The 24236-nt window shown below is 39.9% G+C and overlaps 1 long non-coding RNA gene across 1 annotated transcript in view; it reads right to left on the bottom strand.

Annotated features, from left to right (window-relative positions):
- LOC145984450 (uncharacterized) overlaps positions 1 to 24236 on the bottom strand; it is a 186450-nt gene that overhangs the window by 70416 nt on the left and 91798 nt on the right. The gene's annotated exons all lie outside the window — the stretch shown is intronic.

Raw genomic sequence — 24236 nt, forward strand, 5'->3', positions numbered from 1 at the left:
TATGGGGTGTTCAGCAGCTGATACTGCAGGATTTTCTAAATATAATTTGTCCCCTATTTGTATTTTAAATTCCAGAGATCCATCATCTTCAGCATAAGATGTTTCTAATGTATTGGGGTCTGTAAAATCCTCTAACTCTACACTGGTGATTTTTGGTTTGTTGTTAGCATTTGTTATTGATAAGGTAGGGTAGTGGTGTGCCTGTGGTTGAAGCCAATATTTGATCTTGATTGGTCTCAATGTGCCCCCAACAAAAAACTGGTAATAAAATTGTGCAGGGGACAGCATATATATTTTGCCACCTGGTGTAAATGGTGAATCATATTCTTTGTTGGGGATGCTGTACAATTCAAGAATTACTGTATGTTTTGGATTCTCGATTATGCCTGTTATTTCTTTTTCTGCTGTAAGCAATCTGCTTGTTACAGATTCAAGGTGCTCATTGATGGTCCTAACAACATCATCATGGCCTGGCTTAATTTTTATGTCCACAATAAGTTTCTTGTATTGTTGCACAATTTCTTGTAGCTGGGTGGCAAAAACAGACAGAACATTTGCTTGATTGGATTCCATGGTCCCTAGCTGTTGCTTGATATTAGCTACAATTTGTTGCAAATTTTCAACAACTGCTAATTTTGAATTTTGGGCTGTAAGATCATGAACTTGTCTTCTGATATCCTCAAACAGGGCATGCAGTTCATTAATATGTTGATTGGTTGGTAGAGTGGCCACTGTCTGAGTGAGATGTTTGATCTCTGCTTGGATATTCTTCTGATTTCAATATGCGATTCACTGCTCTTTTAATATTTTTAAGTTCCTGTGATGTAGGAAGATTTGATACTGTATTTTGCAAAGATTCAAGTGCCAATTTTACATTGTTTAATTCAGAAGCATCAGCCACATTTTGCATAGCATTTTGGAGCAGGGCTATATCTGCCTGAGTGGGTGTTGATTGTTGTAAAATTTCAAGTTTTGTTTGGATATCATCAATCAAGTGATGAAAATGAGATAGTTCAGATTCAGTGTTGAGGTTTTCAAGCTTTGTGATTTGTTGCTGGACACTGACAAGAGTATCTACAATCCCAGGCAATCGGGATTCTAGTACATTTGCCAAATCACTTTGCACTGCTGCTATTGTACCTTCAAGATGGGTTATGGTACTTTGAATTTTTCCAAAATCTTCATATGTTTCAAGTTGCAGCTTAATATTTGCTACACTCCGAGTTATTGCACTCAAAGCATCAGAAGTTGGCAAATTGTTCATAAAATTTTCAAGTGTCTCAATTTTTTCTTTAACCTCGGCTATGGCATTGTTCAGAGGGTCCAGATTAGGTATTTGGAGTGATTGAATCTGTTCTTTCAGAGTGGAAATCACTAGATCAAAATCTTCTTGTGATTTTATGCTTTTGACAATTGTTTGGAGCTGTGTCTGGACATTATTTATCTGCTCTTCCAATTGTTGTTTCAATTGCTCAGAATTGGTGGCCTGGGTCTTAAATTTGGCTTGAAGAGCTGCTACAGCTTCTTCTAAACTTTTAAAATTATCTAATGTGGCCAGATCAGTATATTTTTGAAGCAACAATTTGAGTTCAGAATCAATTTTAAGAAGAGGGTCCATGCATTGTGATTGTAAATTTGTAATTTCTAATTGAAGACTGGCATTCAGTGTGGTTTGTAAAGCTTGTAAATCACTTCTTAATTTCTTGACTCTGACATCAAGCATCAGAATCTCATCACTGTGATCTTCATGCCTTGTATGGCCAAATATATCATTAGGCATTTTTGTTTTAGTGGTTATTTATTATAGAGTATCTGATTCTTAATTCTATAAAAAAGGGTATAAGCTTGTCATAAGGTCCCGGGACCTCAATATATAAGCAGTCACCAGCAGAAACAGTATAAACAGTGCCAGAAATCATGTTTGAGTGCTTAATTCTATAAATATTTCTCCCTACTGAAATCTTGACATCACCCTCAGGGGTTGTAATAAATTGCAATTGACCACCTACAGGTAATTGGTAATGATTTAAATTATTGTTAAATATGTACAATGTTTTGCCTGTTTCATCATCAACATCTGTAAGTATGCTGTTCAGATGAATAATTAACAAGCCACTCAGTTTAGACAGCATATCAGAAGAGGGTTGTGGTGTTGGCAGCTCCATAATAGCCTGTTTTTTGAACCCAAATAAGTTCATAGGCATGTTTATTTATTTCAAATCATGCTCTGTAATTGGGCATTGATTGCCATTTTTCAAATCACAATGACCCCATGGTAAAGTATGTATGCCACATGATAAAATGCATCTCTTATCATCATGTGGGTCCAGGGCCACTTTTCTTACAATATTTGAAGTCAATAAGTGATCCACACTCTGAATTCTGGATTCTGATGTTTTGATTAAATTCTGGGATTTGAGGCAATTTTTATAATCTTCAAATTCAAGCTTTTTTTCAACAGTTACTTTGCCAATACCCTTGGCCTTTTTGGCAGCATCACCACTACATGTTTTAAAACTATACATCTTGGCACTTAACCCAGCAAATTCCACAATAACATCACCAAGTGTCTCATCTTTTAACTTGCCAGGCACCTTTTTGTTGTGGGGTTGAATCTTTGTATGTTCACTGGTATCAAAATATTTAAACAATTCAGGCTGTGACATATCTTGATAAACATCTTCTGTTTTAATATCAAGAATAAAACTATCCGTGTCCATGTACATCAATTTTATATTATCACCATAAAAAGGTTTCAACACATCATAATACAATGTTAACATATGTAATTTGGCCAATTCCAATATTACAGCCCCTACATAAATAGGTTTATCAAACTTAATTTTTGTTTTCTTCATGTTGAAAAGTGCCATATTTTCATCATAAATTCTTCTGTAATTGAAGTTGGGCTTTGCAATCAATTTTTTGCTCAGGCTGGGGTCAGTAATTATTTTAACATCGGTATGTTTTCTGACATTTTCAATAGTTTTGCCATATACAGAATTGACCATCAATTTAAACAAGCCCTTATCAAATTGGCTCTTTGCAGATGTTCGAAGCTCTGTATTTGTATCAATGTATGGTTTCAACCATTCTGAGTGCCTGAACCTCAAAACTTTTCCAATTTTGGTCACTTGAACACCATGTTTCATCAGGAACTGGAGGTTTTTGTAATATATGACATAACCCTGTTTCGGCTCCAGAGTCATCATGAGCTTCTTCTGTTTAGAGCCAGGTGAGCACTGAACCTCGGGAATTGGGGGCAGATCAGAAAATTTATTGTGTAAATCATCAGGAATTGTCAGATCAACCTCTAAGAATAGGCCATAATTACTGTCATCAAAGTCCTGAAGATCTTCAATATTGAAATCTTCAACCCATTCAAGCCCTGCATATGGCAGTTTTTGCATCATGGCATGACCATAGAGGCTGTTTGCATCTACATACACTATATAATTTGATGGCCGTGCTGGATCATAATTGGGAATATGCTTGTTATTTGCTCTGGCATATCTCTGGGAACATTGCACCATCCCTCCTCTTATACATTTCTCCATAAACAGATACGTATCTTGATCTTGGATCTGATCCAATGGCTTTTTGGTGTTGAAAAACATTGCGGCCCATGCTAGGCCCGGGGCACTGAAAAAATATATTGGATCCAGTTTATAATTTTGCATAGAAGATTTTCTGAATGCCTGAAGTATATCAGCTAAGAGGGTGACATCAAGTTTTAAATATGCCATGTGATAATCACCAAATGTCTGGCAATTTAAATTGTTCCACATCAATTGGGCATGGTGATAATCATCATCAGTGATTCCAGATTCTCTGATTTTGCTGTAAAACTGTTGTTTTGGTGGCAGAGAACACTCATCAAATTTAGAAAAATCTGTAACATAGTCATATGGATATACACCCTTCCGCCTAATTAATTTCAGGTCCTGATTTGGAAACAAGGCACGTGTGATTTTGAATTGATCATCAGATAATTGAGTGGCCAGTGTAGCCAGGCTAGCAGATAAAATTCTGTATGAATCAAGAAATCTTAAGTGAATAGGAACACCATTAACTTTAATTATCTTGCTAATAGATATATATTTTTCATCATTTTCAGCTAAAATATTTAAATTCTGCTTGTCAAACCCCTCGTACCTGATCAAATGATGAAAATCATAATTGGATGCTCCATGGCAAAATATGGGGACAAATCTTGGTCTCTTGATCTTAATATTACAGCTATTACACAGGGCCATTAAGAATTTACCATCTGTATGAGAATGGTGTTTCACCTTGATATTTGCATCTGAAAATTCAGAATCACATACCGGGCATTTTTCTGCATTGTTGAAATCTTCAATCTGTTTCTCTGTTAAAGGCAGCATGGGTTTTGATTTTAATAGAACATTAGATGCTATGTCATGGCACTCATTTTCTATTCTATGTGCAAATATTTTGATGGCATCTGGTCCCAAGTATGAATCTTTTTTAGTAACAACACCATCCTGTACAATCACATAACAAAAGCTGGAAGGTTCATGTAGCTGGTATGGTGTAATTGAATATTCTTCAGGATCTGGATTGCAGAATGCAAGAGGTTTGAGATTTGATTCAAAATCACAGACAATATATGCTGGGTGTTCCAACAAGGCTTCAAACTTTTTGAATTTGCAATTTTCACTTGGATTGGGCATCACCATATGAACAGGTTTATGATTTTTACAGTATTTTAAATGCTCAATTAACTTATTTTTTGCAATTTCTGCACTCTCTTCACGAACCCCTTTTACCATTTTTTGACCATAAAATACACTTAAACATCTTCTGCACAACTTGAATATTGTATTGGATTTGTCTAGTTGTGTTCTCACTAAAGCTTCAAGATTATGTATCAGAGTGTAATGATATGTGCCATCCCCTTCAATTAAGAGCAAATCAATCGGAACAGCAGATTCATCACCAATTGTACTGATTCTGAGAGGTGCTATCAAGCAATTGCCAGTGGAACAAATAAATACATTAATAGATAATTGTTTGCCATTGATATTCCTGGCCCTTTTTTTCAAATTTATCAATATTCTGAACAGACATTGGATATTCTAAACCCTCCATTGCCTCATCAAAATCATGTTCATGTTGTTTATAATAAGTTATTCTCTCAGGATGCCTTGAAACTGGATACAAAGCAGCTAAAATACACCACAAAAAGCATTTCTGGTCGGTATTTTCAATATTGACCACGGCTCTTTTGTTTTTGATATTGGCAGGTAATGGCAGATATGTAGATCCTTGTAATGGGCTGAATTCAGAAATATTAACATATAACTTGTGTGGAGAACCGCATAGGCTCCATCCTGACTCTTTTGCAGCAAATTCAGATTGTTTAATATTCAATTGATCTATCAAACTGCTTATTATTTTGTCTGAATTTGCATTTGAATATACAGGTACAGTTTCTGTTATGTGGGGCTGTGTAAATTTTGTGCCATTTGGCTTCTTATATTGTGTAAACAATTTGAGGGAGAGCTTATAAGAGCCATTTTGTGCATTTAGAATTGCCTGCACATCAGGATTTACACTGTTCAAAAAATTATTAATACCACATCTTGGCTCTGATACAAACCGATAATCTCTTAATTGGCCATTAAAACTGCTATGGATGGGTGCATAGCATGGCTGCTTTGCAGGTCCAGCATTAACAGGTGCTTCATGCTTCCTTTTCAGACCAGATGTAGATGGTTGTGTTGATGACTGTGCAGAGCAAGTACCTTTATGTTTATATGTGAAATATTCCATGCTATATTTTCTATGGCATTTAGGGCATATTTTTGTGGGGGTTCTGTATTTGTCTGGATTACAAATCTTTTGATGCTTGGCCCAATTGGGGCTGGATATATTTTTATTGCATTGATTACAATATTTTTGACTTGGCATTTTTGTTGTTGTTTATTATATACAATTTCCTGGGATTCAAATCAAAACTCTATGCTGGATAAAAAATATCAGCTGGGTTCAGCACTGTGCTTTGTATATTTTGTGTGTGTGTGTGTGTGTGTGTGTGTGTATGTGTATGTGTGTTAATATTTTTTGGCTTTGGTATTTATATAAAATTTCTTGGGGTCCAAATCAAAAACTCTATGCTTATCTTATGACAGGTTGTAAAGCCAATAGCCTACAAGTGGAAAAAAAAAAATATTCATTCACACTGACCTAGCACAAATACCTGCACGGACATGCATGTCTAGAATGGCAATAACCTTGTTATGTATTGATTTTTGTATAACAGGCTGGGACAGATATAAGCCTGACCCCCTAAATATGAGTGGATTACAACAAACAAGCTGGATGTCAGGCAAAATATTGTTCAATATACCAGAAATATGATATTAAAACAAACAGGCCTGTAATTATGAGAAGCACTGTAACAACACATCTGTTTTTCTCAACCACTCTCACAATAGTGGTTGATGCAATTGTTTGCACGCAAAGCTTCATTACTCGGGAAGCAAAAATCAATACATAACACAGTGCCAGGTCATTGCCATTCTAGAGGGGCTCTGCTTATAGATAAAAAAATTGAACCTGGCATCCAATTGAACTTAAACCTGATGTAAATATGTGTGGGTAGGTATGGGTTTTTGCTTAATTTTAAGTGTAGCCAAAAACATATCAATTTTTGACAAGTTTTATGGACAAAAATCCGGCTGATGCAATTTTTGTAAGTATGGCCAAATCTGCTTTAGGGGGGTTCATACTTTCCGAAGAGCATTTTTACAAAAATCTTGGATTAGACGGGGTTCCACACTTGAGCAAAAAGCTCATATGGGCATGTTGAGCTTGTTTTAAGTGTAGCCAAATCTGCTTGAGGAGAGTTCATACTTTCTCAGGAGGGCATTTTTACAAAAATCTTGGATTAGGCAGGGTTCCACACTTGAGCAAAAAACTCATATGGGCATGTTGAACAAGTTTTAAGTGTAGCCAAATCTGCTTGAGGAGAGTTCATACTTTCTCAGGAGGGCATTTTTACAAAAATCTTGGATTAGGCAGGGTTCCACACTTGAGCAAAAAACTCATATGGGCATGTTGAACAAGTTTTAAGTGTAGACAAATCTGCATGAGGGGGGTTCATACTTTCCTGGGTTTATAATACAGTCAACCCCACTACTGACGTTCCTCCTACATCATCGGGGAGGCCCTACAGATATAACAGCCAAATTATAATTCATAACTCCAAGTTACTTAGGGACAAAAAAATACTACACTAACACGAAAAAATACCTTACTTCACAGAATTTAATACTAGCATGTTCCTTTCTTTAACACGGAATTAGCATTAGTCGCAGCCAAAGATCTGCTGCTTATACGCTCTCCTCATAACAAACTTCAATAAAAAATTAAAACAGGAATGCTTCTCTTCGTCAAATACTGGACAGTCTGAAAAACAAAAATGCTAGATCTAGATTTTACTTCTAGTCCGTCTTTGTTTATGTGTAGAACGCAAGGGTAACGTTTCAGGGTTCGAATCCTAGAAAAGCATGCCTTTGTACTTGTCTTTTGTTGCATCATGACAAGTCACTAACAGTTCTGGGTTGTAACGATTTCATTGACTTTCAGTTGGATAATTACAACCAAGAAGTGCCAGTGACTGTACAAATGGCCCAGTTCGATATTTCAACGGCAGAGTTCTTCTACTGCTTGCACAAGTGAGTGTTATCTGCTGCAGTAATCGTCAAGTCGTTCCCCTTCTTCCACTCATCGGGCTGCCAGAGTAGTGCGTAAGAATTATTTTGACCGGTATCTAATTTTCGCTCCAGGCTACAAGCAAGGTCTAACAAAATAATTAGTAATGCGATATAACATGACGATTATTATTAGAGATTATTTATGAATTGCTCTTTTGCAAAGTGAAATAGTTTTCCCTTTCGCTAAAGTTAACAACAATGAGATAGCAAAGTAAAGAACTATGAATCAAAACAAAGACAATAGCTAACATACAGCGTTTGCCTTTCTTTGACGCTTTACTTATGAAACTGGCCTGTGATCGAACATTTCGTTCCCAGTTTTTTTTAAATTTATTATTATTTTACAAATATTTTTTTAAAATCTTGTATTTACAAGGACAAGCAAACAAACAAAAGTAAGAATGTCTTATTTCAAATTGTTAACCGCCCTGAGCCAAAGGTTGAGGGAGTTTGAAATGCAAAAGTTAACTTTCGTACTTGGTTATTGGAGAGAACGTGCGTTGTATTAATATAACGAATGGTTTGTCCAATCAATGTATAATACTTGTAATTGTGACAGACAGGCGGAGCAAAGGACGAAAATCCCGTGGATACAACAAAACCAGAACTGCATACCCAGCCCAAAACTAGACAAATTGAAATTAAAAGTGCGCAAATGTAGAAATATTATGAACCAGTTATTGGTCCATCATTTCCAGCTGAATTGTATATTTAAACATCTGTCGTAAGTGACTTATGGAAAGTTTCATCTGCACATGATTTTGCAAAACTCTACCTTTACAATTCTACTTTCCTCTCTATAGGTATATACCATGTTTGATATCCGGTAAAGGGACATAGTGGTTCGGATTTTATTTTAAAACTGTAGGTCCAGTCCCGTTTAACCTATCTGTGCATAAAAGTGGACTTAAAAACTTACGTAAAAAAGATCCACAGATATGCCGACCTCCGTACGGAGTGGTTAGGAGAGTTTACGACGCCAATGGTAACGACATATGTTTTCTTTGTGAGTGTTCCTGCATCAATTTCGTAATTTCATCGTATCATCACTCATCTTCATCGTTGCGATTAGCCAAAAGTGATAGCAAAGCGATGCAAAATAACAAAATCAAATCACACACAAACAACATACATACACTGAAGAAACTTAGTAGCAGTAAAAGTTTTGCATTTCAGTTCACAATTACGTGTTTTACATTGAAGGCACATTAAGTAATGTTTTGCGATGGATCCAAAATATGTCTATTACTGACAGTCAATTGTTTTTTTCCTCCCTTCCGTATAGCCTTCACCCGAGTATCGAGACGTCGCCAGTTTCCATCAATGTTTCGTCGACAAAGGCTTCAACAACGATAAATATCACATCTCTATTTTCGATGCGTAAGCTTCATGATTATACTGTTTAATACTGAATAAAGGTGACGACCATCTGTTGAAAAATGCTGAACATTTTGGCAACGCAGAGGCAGGATTACATGGTAAAGAGCTCCTTGCGTTAAGCAGGCTATGGCAACTCCCTTACAGTTGACAATTTTGCAACAGCGCCAGTGAATTTCTCATATTGCTCAAGCTCTAACATCAAAATCATTATATCTACTTCTTTTAGGTGGAGTTCGACGTCTAATCATACATCGGATCATTCACTTCCTTTGCTGCTGATACGTTTTTGTCTTTCAAGTAAATGCAGGATTGATTGATTTGGTATTTTGAGTCCACTTTATGCACAGTAAGGCAAATCGGGACTGGACCTAAAGTTTAAACCCGAAATACTGTGTGTCTCCATCCGGTATCGAACTCGGGGCCCCTTGATTACAAGACGACCACTCTACCACTGCGCCATCGGAGAGGCCCAAGTAAATGCAGGAAAATCAGGCCTTCTGTAAGAAGCTAAGAGGATTAAAAACGTTTCTGCTCTGTCCCTCGCCCTCCTGCAAGATAGCGATAAGAAGTGCTTGCTTCTTTTTTTCTTTTCGCCGAACTACATACATTGAGTTAAACATGTCAAATGCAGTACAAGAAGACCTGTGACCGATGGTTGACTGCGGACAGAGTAGATAGTGAAAATGTTACAAATGGAACATTGGACCTATCTTTCTACATTAAACTACATTACTCTTTCAATAAATATACTTTAATTTCTAACTTATCCAATTTATCTTCCAGCCGGACGCTCATTTCTTTCATGCTTCGTTTACTTTCCTCCACATTCTGATACAACATGTCAAATTTTTTATTCTACTTTTGCTTATCCTCTTCTCTAAATTTAAGCTGATCTTGCATATCCTCTTTTCTACTCTGCTTCATAAATAACAAAAGTGTCGTGACGCTAACGCTCTCTTTATTTTCGTCAGTTAATTTTTGAACACCCTGACATTTTCCTTTTCTGACAGTGCGCAGCATATCTTGCAAGAAAACATTTCTTCTATATGCAACTCAAATTTCGTAAATTCTTCTTCGCTCATTCCCGCGCAAGATTTATGGTACCACATAAAAAAAAACAACTACATTCTATTGCTCCCTCATAAGAAAGTTCATTGCCGCAGCACTCAAGTATTTTATTCCAGCCTATTTCGGCTGTTTCGTCCTGAGAAGGAGAGATCGACGTTCGAACCATGTTTGTACCACTGACCTACTTATCGCTAGCTCGCTAATCCCTTAATCCCTTACAGCTGCAACGGAAAAGTCTGCTCCCCCGATCAAACTGTACAGCTTTTTCTCTTCACTTTCTTACGTCGAACACAAATATTTTACAAACAAATAATCCTATCACAACTTATTATTAACATATATTCATATTTTCAGTCACTGATTGACGCATAGTCGTAACGTAATTTCCTGAGAAATATGGTGCGAAAAGATTAATTCCCCCATTTATAAAAGTTCGACTCTGTTGTTGAGTGCGTTGGGTGATCGTACACTCCGGGTTCGAGTCCCGTCAGCCTGGACGAGGCTGTTTTGCGAGTGTCTCTTCATGCATTTAACATAATCAAGATTCATCGTCGTGAATTACCAAAAATGGAAAAAAAGCGACGTAAAATAAATAATAAATATCAAATACAAATGACTTCTAAAAAACAGTGGCCTGGCCAACGACAAAGCTTCGTACTGTCCATAACTGCACAATTTAACCTAACAGTCCATAACCCCCCCCCCCCCACACGTCCCTTTGAACAGGGAATCATTTCGTTGGCTTATAACTGAACAAAATATAAGACATAAAAAGAACAAAGTAGGTTTCAGGGGTGACCAGTGGCATAGCAGCAGCTCCCTCAATGCAGGGAAGGGGGAAGCTAGGGACCTGTCTATGCAGTAAAGTACAGCTGTTCCCTGTGCATTGCGCCATGACTGAATATCACGGTAGTGTGGACTGTGGAGTTATAGGGCATAATATGATAAGATGACCTGATAACTGCAACAATTCTATGCTGTCTCTCTTCGCCCGAAAAATATACGCAGTGTTAGTGGTATAGGTGACTTCGCACACACCGCACTGCGAGAGAAGGGGGCCCAAGCCTCAAGACTACATTCCGAGATCGGAAAGTGAAAGAATGAAAATAATTATGATGATAAATTGATTTCAAGTTTCTCCGATTTGAAACACAATTTATTAAATAGTTTTTAATTTTGCGTACGTGTTATGCGCCCATATTTCTATTATTCATTTAAATTATTAAACTAATTAATATGTTAATATCTGCTGTTTATATATCAAGTTAAAGCATCATGACACTTTTCTGAATGAGTTGAAAGGCGCTAAGACTTAAAATGTGCAAAGGTGACAGAGAACAGGCGATTGCTTTACAAGCCGTTAACATGTGCTGTTCCCGAACAGCGATATCTCATTATATCTAATCATCACGATCTCTTGCACAAACACGGCGTCATAAATGAAACAATAAAGAAAGATTCCGCCGAACTACCGTCCAATTAAAAATTATGGCTACTCGAGTTTGCTCTCGAATTAAAAATTAACCAGTTAACTTATTGAATTGTGAGTTAAGTTATAATAACTATTTTTTTTTCAATTATGCCTTCAATTTCTTATCCTCGTGAGAACCAAATAAAATGCCGCTTTTTTGGTGTTTTTCAAACTACGCTCTCTTTAAGATTCTGTAATTAAAAAACTTGTGGTCCAATCGTGACGAAATTTAAATACGTAGCTCTACTGGGTAATTTTTTGATTGGAGCTCAAACTCGAGTCTCCATAATGTTTAATCCGACTGTAGACAATCATTCGCTTTCAGGTCAATTGCCCTCAAATAGTACCAACACAGAGAAAACAGGAATGGCATAGTCTCCCCCCTTTCCCTCCGTACTTTCAAACGACAACCCTGGAATCAGCCAAAAACGGCGTCACCCACTCCCTCCCCTTCCTTGACGTCCCCTAGCCCACAAGCAAGAAAAAACAGCGTCGGAGATTCAATTGCGTACATGGGCCAATGTTGGTCTCAAACAGTTACCAAAATTCTGGTTTGAAAGATTGCGTTAATACATGTTATACAAAGTATAGCTAAATCTAAAGAATAGACTCGATAATATGGAGTCATGGACATCGTAATTCTACCTTCAACATTTTATCATTCCACATCATTGTCTGGATTCATCCACGAAATAGATCGGTGACGTAAAATAAAAAAAATAGAAATAGCTATATAGGAAACATTTTAATTGAATAGGTCGCAAATTCTTTCAAAATAATGTGACGTGTAGAAATGTTTATATTACAATCGAAGCAAGCAAGAAATATTTTTTTTGCAAAATTGAGGGTAAAACAGGCAATTTTGACCAAATGTTTAGTCTAAAATTGCATACTACAGTAAAATGTTGTTAACCGTAAGAGGCTGCTGGTAGATCAGAATGTAATCTTGATTTATTTGGGGGAGGCAATTGGTATATCGCCAAATGCCGTGACGATATATCGCTGACACGATATATGTTCTAAAATATCGTGACTATATATTGTCCAACACTAGTAAGAACTAATAACCTGGAAGTAAAATTGAAAGTGTAATTCAAATATAAACGAAAGAAGGCAAGGAGAGGAGATTTAAAATTGTAAACAGATTTAATAAAGGATTCAAAGGTTCGTAGGTAAGCAAAGATATGTGGCCCCCGAGAAAAGTGAGTTTCCACTGGATATAAAGCAAAGCAAACAGCCCGACTATTTATTAAAGTTCTTGAAAGAAATGGGTCAGAGGGAAAAGGCTATCCCTTTGGCTGGTCGCAAATCCGAGTTAACCAATTTTCAGGACCAAACTTGAAACCAAAGCTGAAGAAATGAAAACAGACAGTTTCTGGATCAGCGCTTCTTTCAAATATTCATTGCCGGTAATTGCGAAGATGAGGGTGGATGGAAATACAATCAGATTGATGAAGTGACAATCACAAACCTATATGGACGACACAACCCAGGCACCAGACACTCGTTAGTCTTATAAATGCAGTTCAGGGTCAGACTCCAAGACACACATTTTGGCGAAGTACAAGATAATTTCGACTATATTCTTCTTATTCAATTTATTCGACATAGCATGCAGTTTTTCTTGCATAACAATTGTATTACAGAATTCTAATTAGATTTCTTTATGTGTAAATATTTAGCGTACTACAAACTGCACGAGAAATTACGCTACTGGTTTTATATATAGCCTCATTAATCAGTTCCTCAGCGAGGGGTGTGGGGTGCAAAACTGATATAGCAGTCACCGTAATCAAGATGTCTCGGACTCGATTTTCAGTGGCGGCACATATAAATAGTATAAATACCGTCACAATAATAGCAAATCCTGTGCTAAGGTGATTATGCATACCCATAAACCATAAGGTAAAATGGTTTCTGTGAAAGGGGGAAATGAACGTATGACAATTAAGGTAACATTGTCCAGATAGGCTACTGAAACACCCCTTAACACTCCCAAATAAATTAGTCTGCGCTTGCATATGTGTGTGAGGGGGAGGGAGAGGAGAGCGTATAGTTTTGAATTCTATTACCCACGTGTTTAAGTGACATTTCAGAAGCTGAATATCTTTTCCCCGGCATCATGAAACATGACCTTGAGACTGCGTATCGTATCGTTAACTAAATAACGGAGAAAAGGATGGTAATTGGACATTATTGATTGTTTTGGTGTAGTTCACTTTTCTTTTCTGTCACTTTTGACTAATCGCGAAGATGAGGATGAGCTCTGGATTTCTCCCTATATTTAAGTCGCAATTAGTCATCATGAACAGTTTTTTGCTCCACAACTACGTAAGTTTGAATAGAAAAGAATAGCTACAAGGAACACAGACATTTGCTAGTAAAAAAAGCGTGATCTCGGCGCTTTACAAAAGTACGAAAAACATTTTTTCTTTGTAATTAACAAATCACCCAAATTTTTAACCGCTACGGCCACTAGGCCTAACTACAGTATAAGAAAGCGTCTCAGGTTCAACTACAGTTTCTGCCTCGATCAATACTCTCATAACGGGAATTTTAACGTCCTTTCTACAGCAATTCTTGTCTCAAAAACCACGACAGTGCAGTTATGTAACGTGCGGGTATAAATTTTAGCCACAGAAGATCCTACATGTGCAGGGGTTCGAGGAATAAAGAGCGTCTGCCAAATGGCAACCGTTACGGAGAAAGGGGGACGGGATGGATAAAGGCGCGTTTACACCGAATGTTACCTGCAAACGTTATCAACCTTTTGTTACCAACACGGTTAACAACAGATGTTGTCAAAATGTTGGTAATCATAACACTACTTTCACTTTACTTTTGTTAATAACTTTTGTTAACATTTTGGCTGCAAGATGCCGACCGTGGAGGACGTTGTACTCTCTGTGGCAGCATGTGTCATTTTGTCGAAACAGAGAAGACCGAAGATTCTGGAAGAGACCTTCACTGGGGACAGGAGCTAATTGTAGGGGATGTGCCCTTTGATCTGTACCGACTTCTAGTAGATAACAACATTTCTGTTTCCAACACGGGAAATCTGTTGAAAACATGAGATGTTGATAAGAAATTCACAAGCGTTTTTCGAAAGTAGTGTCACAAATATGCCTTTGACTGCAACTCTGATTTCTTGACCAAACGACCACCAAAACCTCAAAATCTCACTTTCTCTCCACGTTCCGCGCCTCATTCATTGCGCTGACGATGTTTCACGGCGCAGAAAAGCCGGTACGAGTAAATTCACTCTCTCATCCTTGAAGTACGAATGCACCTTATCGTAATTTTCCAAGTCCGGGACCAAATGTTTATATATCGTGACCTTTGTAAAACTCTCTCTCGGGGAAACGATGTGCCACACACGCGCGCGCGCGTATGCCTCTCATTATTTTCCGTATTGTGACGCAAAACAAACAAATAATAATTATTGTTTTTTTTTTTAGGATCCCTGGCCCCTATATAACCTCGCCAGGGGTGCGTGGTACCCAACCAAAAAAAGTAAAAGGTTCTCTAACGGCTGCGGTTATAGATTACCACACCTCTATAGAGTTTCACGTGTTTGTTTTTTTTTCTCTCAAACTTCCATGAAACTCTACAGAGGACCTCCGTAATGCATGCAACGTGTACTAACGACTCTAGTGTTATTTTGATGTTGTAATTTTTTTGGATATAGAGTTTTATTGTGAGATAGATAAAAAAATTATGTTTATTATAATATTTTCTTGATGAAGATGGAGAATATGTGTGTGTTACAAATAAAGTTGCATGCTTTTTTTTTCTAGTGTGTGTATGTGTATATGTTTTTGATGTTCGACAGCATCTGAAACGATAAAAAAAAAATAATTTTATTGTTAATTTTCTCGTGTAAAAAATAACCAAAATTTTGTGCAAATTTCTGATTGTCTCGTGCTATAGTGATGAAAAAAAAGATATTGTAACTGATAACTGATGAAATTGACATTGTAACTGATCTGAACTAGTGAAATTCGTATTGTGCCAATCTAACTGATTGTGCTATTACAAAAAATTCTTATTGTGCAAGAAAAGATGTTAAAAACCTGTTAAAACTGCTCCGTGACCCTCTCGTTCTTTACGTCGTGGACGAAGGACTTCTCTGCGACCAGGATGACGCTACATAGGGTATCGGCAGGCAACGGACTGTTGAACTCGCAGACGATCTTGATGTTGGTTCGATCGTTGACCACCACCTGCTTTCTTTTCGTGGTATTGATGACGAACATGGGTCTGTGGGTTTTGAATTCGCTGGGCGTGTAGTGCATGTCCACGCTTCCCTCGGTCACGCGTTTGTAAGACGTGTAAGCTTCGTAAAGTTTGAGATAATCGTCTTTGGTCATGTCGAGGTTGTAATTCTCGCGCGGGAACACTTCGTTCCTACCATTCTTCAACAACTGTATGTTGTTGAACTGCGTCGTCACGTCGAATTCCATGTGACTTCCCGACGCCATCTTCTGCACGCACTGGTAACCGTGAAAGTGAATCGGTACCTGCGGACTCTTCAAGATCTCCGCTTTGTACTTGAGGGCGTAATTCGTTTCGTATTCCACCACCGGCATTCTCAATTCCATGCTCCGGATGACGCATTTCGCTGCTTCGGGTAATGTGTTGGGCAGTGGCGTGCCGTCCGGACCCAAAGAGCGTATCGCATCAGTGCGTCGTTGTCGTTGGCCGCTCTTCGAAACGTGATCCTCAGTCCTCCCTTCCACATGATCTCCTTGTAGTCCGAGAAGAAACCAGGCAGCAGACGCATGGGAAAGAGCACCGTGTGACTTCTCGTCGATATTTTGGTCCCGGCTTCGAATCCCCCGGCCTGATAGTATGCTGCCTCCGTTTTGGATAATTTTAACGTTCCCACTGCCGTCGACGTGATGCCTGGATAATCTATTCTGTCGATGACGGTGTTGTGTTTCCTCACCTCCACCTGCGAGAACAGGTGAGGCACGAAGTTGTCCACGAGTATCAAATTTGCTGCTGCGGGAAACGCGTCTCCGCTTTCCTTCTTCACCACGTCGAATTGAAGGTAGAGGTCCGCTCTGTGAGGATGAACGAACCCGTCCCCTACGTCCACGTCGTATTCGATCTCCCTGTTCGCTTCGTTCAGATTGGCGAACGTGCGACGGTTGGGAGGAAAAGATTGCAATTCGTAACTTTCGATTTGTTCCATTTCCACTATGTATGGTTATTTATTATACGTTGATCTCCAGGACGGCAGTGGTCGTTGCACCTGCGAAATCCACCACGTCTCCTTTCTCGTTCGTCACCACCAACTCTATGTCGTCTATGCGGTTGCGACATACTGGAAAATAGATCGGCGAAGAGGGTGTGTAGATGATCGGTTCCATGAACTCGGAACTTGGTTTGAAAGTGGCTATGATTCCCGTCTGCTTGTGACTTCCCAGCAACAACCCGTCCGAGGATTTCGTGATCATGCCTTCCGCTATGTTGCAGTGTACGTTCAGAGTCTCTATGGCCAAGAATTTAGGAATGTTGGTTGCTACGTGTTTGATGCCAGCTTCGAGTTTTGTGTCGTTCTCGAAACCTAAAAGTTCTCCCATGGTGCCCAGGTCCACAGTCTCCGTCGCGGATAGGATTTCCACTCTGTGCGTGACCGAATTTTGAGAAAGGTACGTGCCTTTGGGTAACTGAGCTTGCAAAGTGGAAAGATTGTATTGACCTGGCGTGACGACGATGTGTTCGCTTCCGACGCTAATTTTGTTGTTGTGCTGCGTGACGTTAGGTATGAGGTACATGCTGTAGAATGCACGCAGAGCCACGGATTTAGGATAGACGATGTCGTCGTGCAGCGTGAGTTTCAAGATCGAAGATTCGCTCGTGAGATGGAACACGCCCATCCTAGTGATGATGTTTCAGATTCCACAATGCTTTCTGGAAATCTTCGATCGTAGGGTTATTTATTTTAGAGAGAAACGCGAGCATGGAGAGACAGAGATGACCGCAGTTCTTGTCTCCGAAATTTTGAATGCGTTCGTCGTTGTAGAATATAGAGGTTTTGTTCGTTTTCAGATAATGGACTAAATTTGTAGGTGGAACACCTCCGAAAGAATCGAAAACAAATGCTTTGTTGTTGTCGTTTTTGTGGTAACATATCCAATGCGTGCCTGGATTTTCTTGACTGTCCAAGTTGACTACGCCGCATTCTCTTCTTTTGACGGTTGAAGGTAACGAGTCGGACATGAAAACGGCTCTGAAGTTTTTGATTTGTAATGGTTCGATCAGAGATTCAATGTCTCGGTTGGTGAGTGCTGCTGTTTCTTTTTTTTTAAACTTTTTCATCACGCCCTTCCCCCCTTTCTTCTCCATGGCCAGGTTGTGACGTTTCTGTTCTTCCAATTCCGCCTTGTTCTTCTTCGAGTCGATGACGGTTTTCGCGATGGCGGCGCTACCCCCAGCCAAACTTCCAACGGCCCCCAATGCTGCCAGGATGGCCGGGATGCTGAATATGAAACCTCCGATCTTTTGCTGTTTCCGCGAACGCTGCAAGCGTCTCAATTGAGGTGTGCTGAGAAGTAATTTCATTCCGTGTCCTTTGGACAAGCAAGAACGTTTCTTCTCGCGTTGTTTCTTGGTGATTAAACCATCGAGGGCACCTAGATTTTTAAGATTCGAATATGGTATCTGGTACACGACACCCTTGGGCTTGATGTTGATGCTTTATATATATTTTTTTTCACGGTACGTTATTTATATATATAAATGTTCTGAGATTTTTTTTTTGTTTCGCGTAATTTTTTTTTTTCAAGGTATGTTATTTATATATATAAATATGTTTCGAGATTTGTTTCCCTCTCGTGTAATTTTTTTTTCACGGTATGTTATTTATATATAAATGTTCTGAGATTATTTTTTTTTAGTTTCGTGTAATTTTTTTTCAAGGATATACTCCTCGCAGCCGTTACACAAATTCTATTAAGGGCTTCGTTTTCTTGCCGAGAAGTTCCTTTGTCCCCTTGTACACGATTAGAGTTTTGTTCTCGATTAAGATAGCTAGCTTCTCGTCGGATAACATGTTAGCGTATCGATCTGGTAAAAATAGACTGTATTGTCCATCGAGCAACAGACGCACCTTGGGACCATACTGGGTAGAAACAATTGAACCGGAACTTATCGTGTAAGGTTTGCCGACTTCCAATTCCTGAATTTTTACATATTCGACTGACAAATTTTACATTTGTTTTAATGCTTGGAGGTCACTCATTTTTTTTTCAGTCGTCATATCGAAGAGAAAAAATATAGAAATTATAGAAATTTAATTTTTTCACGATGTGTGTTATTTATATATACCGAAGATTATTTTTTTTCACGATGTGTGTTATTTATATATCAAGTTTTTTTTGACACGTATATATTATTATTATTTTTTTAACAGAGGAAGAAAGTCCGTGCTTCGGAAAACGCGATGATGTGCGTAATAATATCTTCCGTTTCCTGTTTAGACTTGCGCCAATCATCCGTGTATCGTCTTCTTCCCTGCCTCGCCTCGTGCAGTTCGTCCATTCTCTCGTTTAATTTTTCCCCTGCAACCGAAAGAAGTGTGTCGAGATCACCGCACCTCAGGCCGCTGATCTCCCGAAGACGGTCCTTGACGGCCATTTCACACGGAATTCGAAATGCTGGTGTCGTTCTTGCTATTATCAAAAGTTTTCCTATATCTCCGTTTACAACCTCTTTGAATGTTTTAGATAGTAGCTCGGGTGGCAAATCGGTTATGCGAGACATGTTGTGTTTTTACTGTATGTTATTTATTTATACACCCCATCCAAATTTTTGTTTCGTGTTCATGGCGATGGTGGTGCCCAGTGCTGCAACTCTTTCACCCAAAGAAGCGTCTCTGCTGACGAATCTTTCGAAAGCTGCGTGCTCTAACTTTCTGTCTGCTTCGTGACGTGCATCCAGATCCGTCTGCGTGGTGTTGTAGGCGATGTCGTGATCTTTGCATGCGGCGTCCAACGGATTCACACCCTTGTCTCCTCTCTCCAATCTTTTCTCGAGTTTGGTACCCGGTCCGCAGTACTGGTAGCCAGGTAAATGCATCTCGAAAGGTAACTTGTTGATGATGTCGTTTACGAGTCCCTTTCCTTCGGCCACGTTCCAGAATCTCGGAGGCAGCGTGTTGATGATTTTGATCAGGTAACCTATGCCCTTGTCGTCGTTCACGATGAAGTTGGAAAGTTTCGTGCTGATCATGTCCACGATGCCAACATTCTCGTTGTAAAAATTACGATTGCCTGCATTCTCTTCGCCGGCTATCACCAACAATCGGTCCACGAGTTTCCTAACGTCGTCCACCCAAACGAATTCTTTGGGTAACGTGTTGTAGCGTTTGACGCCGCTGCCTGTTTTGAACTGGTTCCAAATCGGTTTGATGAGATTCCTGTACTTCTCGCCGCTGCTCGATTTCACCCTATTCTGCGAGGCGTCGTTGTTCTGGTACAAGGCATCCGTCATGATCAGAATTTCCTTGTAACTTTGGTAATCTTCGTCGGTGTAATCTTTAGGCTGCTTTTTGGCGACGAGTTCCCACAGTCCCACCGTACCCGGATACCTGGTCCAACTATCCTTCTCGCCTAAATTAACTTTAATGTCGTTGCCTTCGAAGGTCAGTAGGTGGAATGGGCGATTCTAGGCACGTCCTTTGACCTACTTTTGAAATGCCTTACGATATTTTCCTGTAAGGCGGCGATTTTATGATTTACGACGTTTTACGGACTAAACTAACCTACAATGAGAGAAAAATAGACAGAAAAAGCTCTGGCATCACTTTTTAAGCTATTTTTTAACTCCTGCAAATTTTGCTCTTATGCTAACTCGTCCTTTGACCTACTTTTTGAGTAGGTGGAACCCAACGTTCTAGAACGGTCTTTTGACCTACTTTTCGCGCGCAGTGTTGCCAGCTCCTCACTCGAAAAATCACCAAGGTTTTTGTTTTTGGGTCTAACCTAACCTAAAGCAAGGAGGTGGCAACCTTGCTTGAGGTATTTTCTCGCAGTGTTGCCAACTCCTCACTCGAAAAAATCACCAAGGTTTTTTTTTGGGTCTAACCTAGCCTAAAGCAAGGAGCTGACAACCTTGCTTGAGGCTTGCCTTACAGTGCATAAAGCAAGGTTGCCAACCCGCTGGTACTTTTGCCATAGTCTTTTACAAGAAAAAAAAGAGAAAGGGAAGAGTTAAACAACCGACAGCTTACCCACAGCCTTTTTTGCTCTAACCTAACCTAAAGCAAGGAGCTGGCAACTTTGCTTGTGCAATCAACCCGGTTGACCACCCTCAAGTAAAAATCAGCGTTGCCAACTCCTCACTCGAAAAAAAAATCACCAAGATTTTATTTGGTCTAACCTAACCTAAAGCAAGGAGCTGGCAATTTTGCTTGTGCAATCAAGCCGGTTGACCGCCCTCAAGTGGAGATCAGCGTTGCCAACTCCTCACTCGAAAAAAAATCACCAAGGTTTTTTTTTTGGTCTAACCTAACCTAAAGCAAGGAGGTGGCAACTTTGCTTGAGGCTTGCCTTACAGCGCATAAAGCAATTTTTGCCAACCTGCACACACTAAACAAGGAGAGCCGGCACTGCTGTAAAAGAGAGAGAGATAGGTGGATGGCAACGCAGTATGTGTGTGTGTGTGTGTGTATAATATGTAGCATTATTAACTAGAGTGTGTTGGCAATTTACTTACAACTAAAAAAAAATAGAGATGCCAACGTTGGTGTAAGATGAAGAGAGAGAGAGAGAGAGAGATTTATGGCTGGCAACAGTAACGAGCGAATACACCATATCGTAATTTTCCAACTCCGTATATCGTGACCTTTGTAAACCTCTCTCGGGGGAACGATGTGCCACACACAAGCGCGCGCGCCTGTATTGTGACGCAAGCAAACAAACAAAATAATAATTGTTGTTTTTTAGGATACCTGGCCCCTATAACCTCGCGAGGGTGCGTGGTGCCCAACACAGTTCTAATGGCCACGGCTAACAAAGTCATGCCTCTGTAGAGTTTCACGTGTTTTTTTTTTCCCCCAAACTTCTATGAAACCCTACAGAGGACCTCCGTAATGCATGCAACGTGTACTAACGACTCTAGTGTTATTTTGATGTTGTGATATTTTTGGATATAGAGTTTTATTGTGAGATATAGATAAAAATAATTATGTTTATTATAATATTTTCTTGATGAAGATGGAGAATGTATGTGTGTGTTACAAATAAAGTTGCATGCTTTTTTTTCTAGTGTGTGTGTATGTGTTTTTGATGTTTCGACAGCATCTGAAACGATAAAAAAGAAATTTTATTGTTAATTTTCACGTGTAAAAACAACAACAAATTTTTTTTGTGCAAATTTTCTGATTGTCTCGTGCTATAGTGCAAAAAAGATATTGTAACTGATAACTAATGAAATTGACATTTGTAACTGATCTGAACTAGTGAAATTCGTATTGTGCCATTGTAACTGATTGTGCTAGTACAAAAAATTTCTTATTGTGCAAGAAAAGATGTTAAAAAACTTGTTAAAACTGCTCTGTGACCCTCTCGTTCTTCACGTCGTAGGCGAAGGACTTCTCTGCAATCAGGATGACACTGCATAGGGTATCCTCGGGCAAGGCATCGTGGAACTCGCAGACGACCTTGATGTTGGTTCGATCGTTGACCACAACCTTCTTTCTCTTAGATGTGTTGATGACGGTCATGGGTCTCCGAGCTTTGAACTCGCTGGGCGTGTAGTACATGTCCACGCTTCCCTCGGTCACGCGTTTGTAAGCCGAGAACGCTTCGTAAAGTTTGAGGTAATCGTTTTTGGTCACGTCGAGGTTGTAATTCTCGCGCGGGAACACTTCGTTCCTGCCGTTCTTGAGATAAACGTTCTTGATCTTGCAGTCGTCGAACTTGCTGGAATCTTTTTCCTGATTCTTGTCCCTCCCGGTCTGAAAAAGCACTACGACGAAATCTGGCATGTCGAACTGTATGTTGTTGAACTGCGTCGTCACGTCGAATTCCATGTGACTCCCCGACGCCACTTTCTGCACGCACTGGTAACCGTGAAAGTGAATCGGCACCTGCGGACTTTTCAAGATCTCCGCTTTGTTCTTGAGGGCGTAGTTCGTTTCGTATTCCACCACCGGCATTCTCAATTCCATGCTCCGGATGACGCACTTGGCTGCTTCGGGTAAAGTGTTGGCTATCGGCGTGGTGCCGTCCGGACCCAAAGTAGCGTATCGCATCAGTGCGTCGTTGTCGTTGGCCGCTCTTCGAAACGTGACGCGCAGTCCTCCCTTCCACATGATATCCTTGTAGTCCGAGAAGAAACCGGGAAGCAGACGCATGGGAAAGAGCACCGTGTGACTTCAGGTCGATATTTTGGTCCCGGCTTCGAATCCTCCCGCCTGATAGTACGCCGCGTCCGTTTTGGATAATTTCAACGTTCCCACCGCCGTCGACGTGATGCCTGGATAGTCTATTCTGTCTATGACGGTGTTGTGTTTCCTCACCTCCACCTGCGAGAACAGGTGAGGCACGAAGTTGTCCACGAGTATCAAGTTTGCTGCTGTGGGAAACGCGTCTCCGCTTTCCTTCTTCACCACGTCGAATTGAAGGTAGAGGTCCGCTCTGTGAGGATGAACGAACCCATCGCCTACGTCCACGTCGTATTCGATCTCCCTGTTCGCTTCGTTCAGATTGGCGAACGTGCGACGGTTGGGAGGGAAAGATTGCAATTCGTAACTTTCGATTTGCTCCATTTTCACTATGTATGGTTATTTATTATACGTTGATCTCCACGATGGCAGTGGTCGTTGCACCTGCGAAATCCACCACCTCTCCTTTCTCGTTCGTCACCACCAACTCTATGTCGTCTATGCGGTTGCGACATACTGGAAAATAGATCGGCGAAGAGGGCGTGTAGATGATCGGTTCCATGAACTCGGAACTTGGTTTGAAAGTGGCTATGATTCCCGTCTGCTTGTGACTTCCCAGTAATCCGTCCGAGGATTTCGTGATCATGCCTTCCGCCACGTTGCAGTGTACGTTCAGAGTTTCGATGGCTAGAAATTTAGGAATATTGACTGCCGTGTGCTTGATGCCGGCTTCGAGTTTGGTGTCATTCTCGAAACCTAAAAGTTCTCCCATGGTGCCCAGGTCCACGGTCTCCGTCGCGGATAGGATTTCCACTCTGTGCGTGACCGAATTTTGAGAAAGGTATGTGCCTTTGGGTAATTGAGCTTGCAAAGTGGAAAGATTGTATTGGCCTGGCGTGACGACGATATGTTCGCTTCCGACGCTAATTTTGTTGTTGTGCTGCGTAACATTAGGTATGAGGTACATGCTGTAGAATGCACGCAGAGCCACGGATTTAGGATAGACGATGTCGTCGTGCAACGTGAGTTTCAAGATCGAAGATTCGCTCGTAAGATGGAACACGCCCATCCTAGTGATGCTGTTTGAGGTTCCACAATGCTTTCTGGAAATCCTCGATCGTAGGGTTATTTATTTTAGAGAGAAACGCGAGCATGGAGAGGCAGAGATGACCGCAGTTCA

Source organism: Lepisma saccharinum, chromosome 2 (genome assembly GCF_977018435.1).
Source record: "Lepisma saccharinum chromosome 2, izLepSacc3.1, whole genome shotgun sequence".
In the NCBI taxonomy this organism is placed as follows: domain Eukaryota; kingdom Metazoa; phylum Arthropoda; class Insecta; order Zygentoma; family Lepismatidae; genus Lepisma; species Lepisma saccharinum.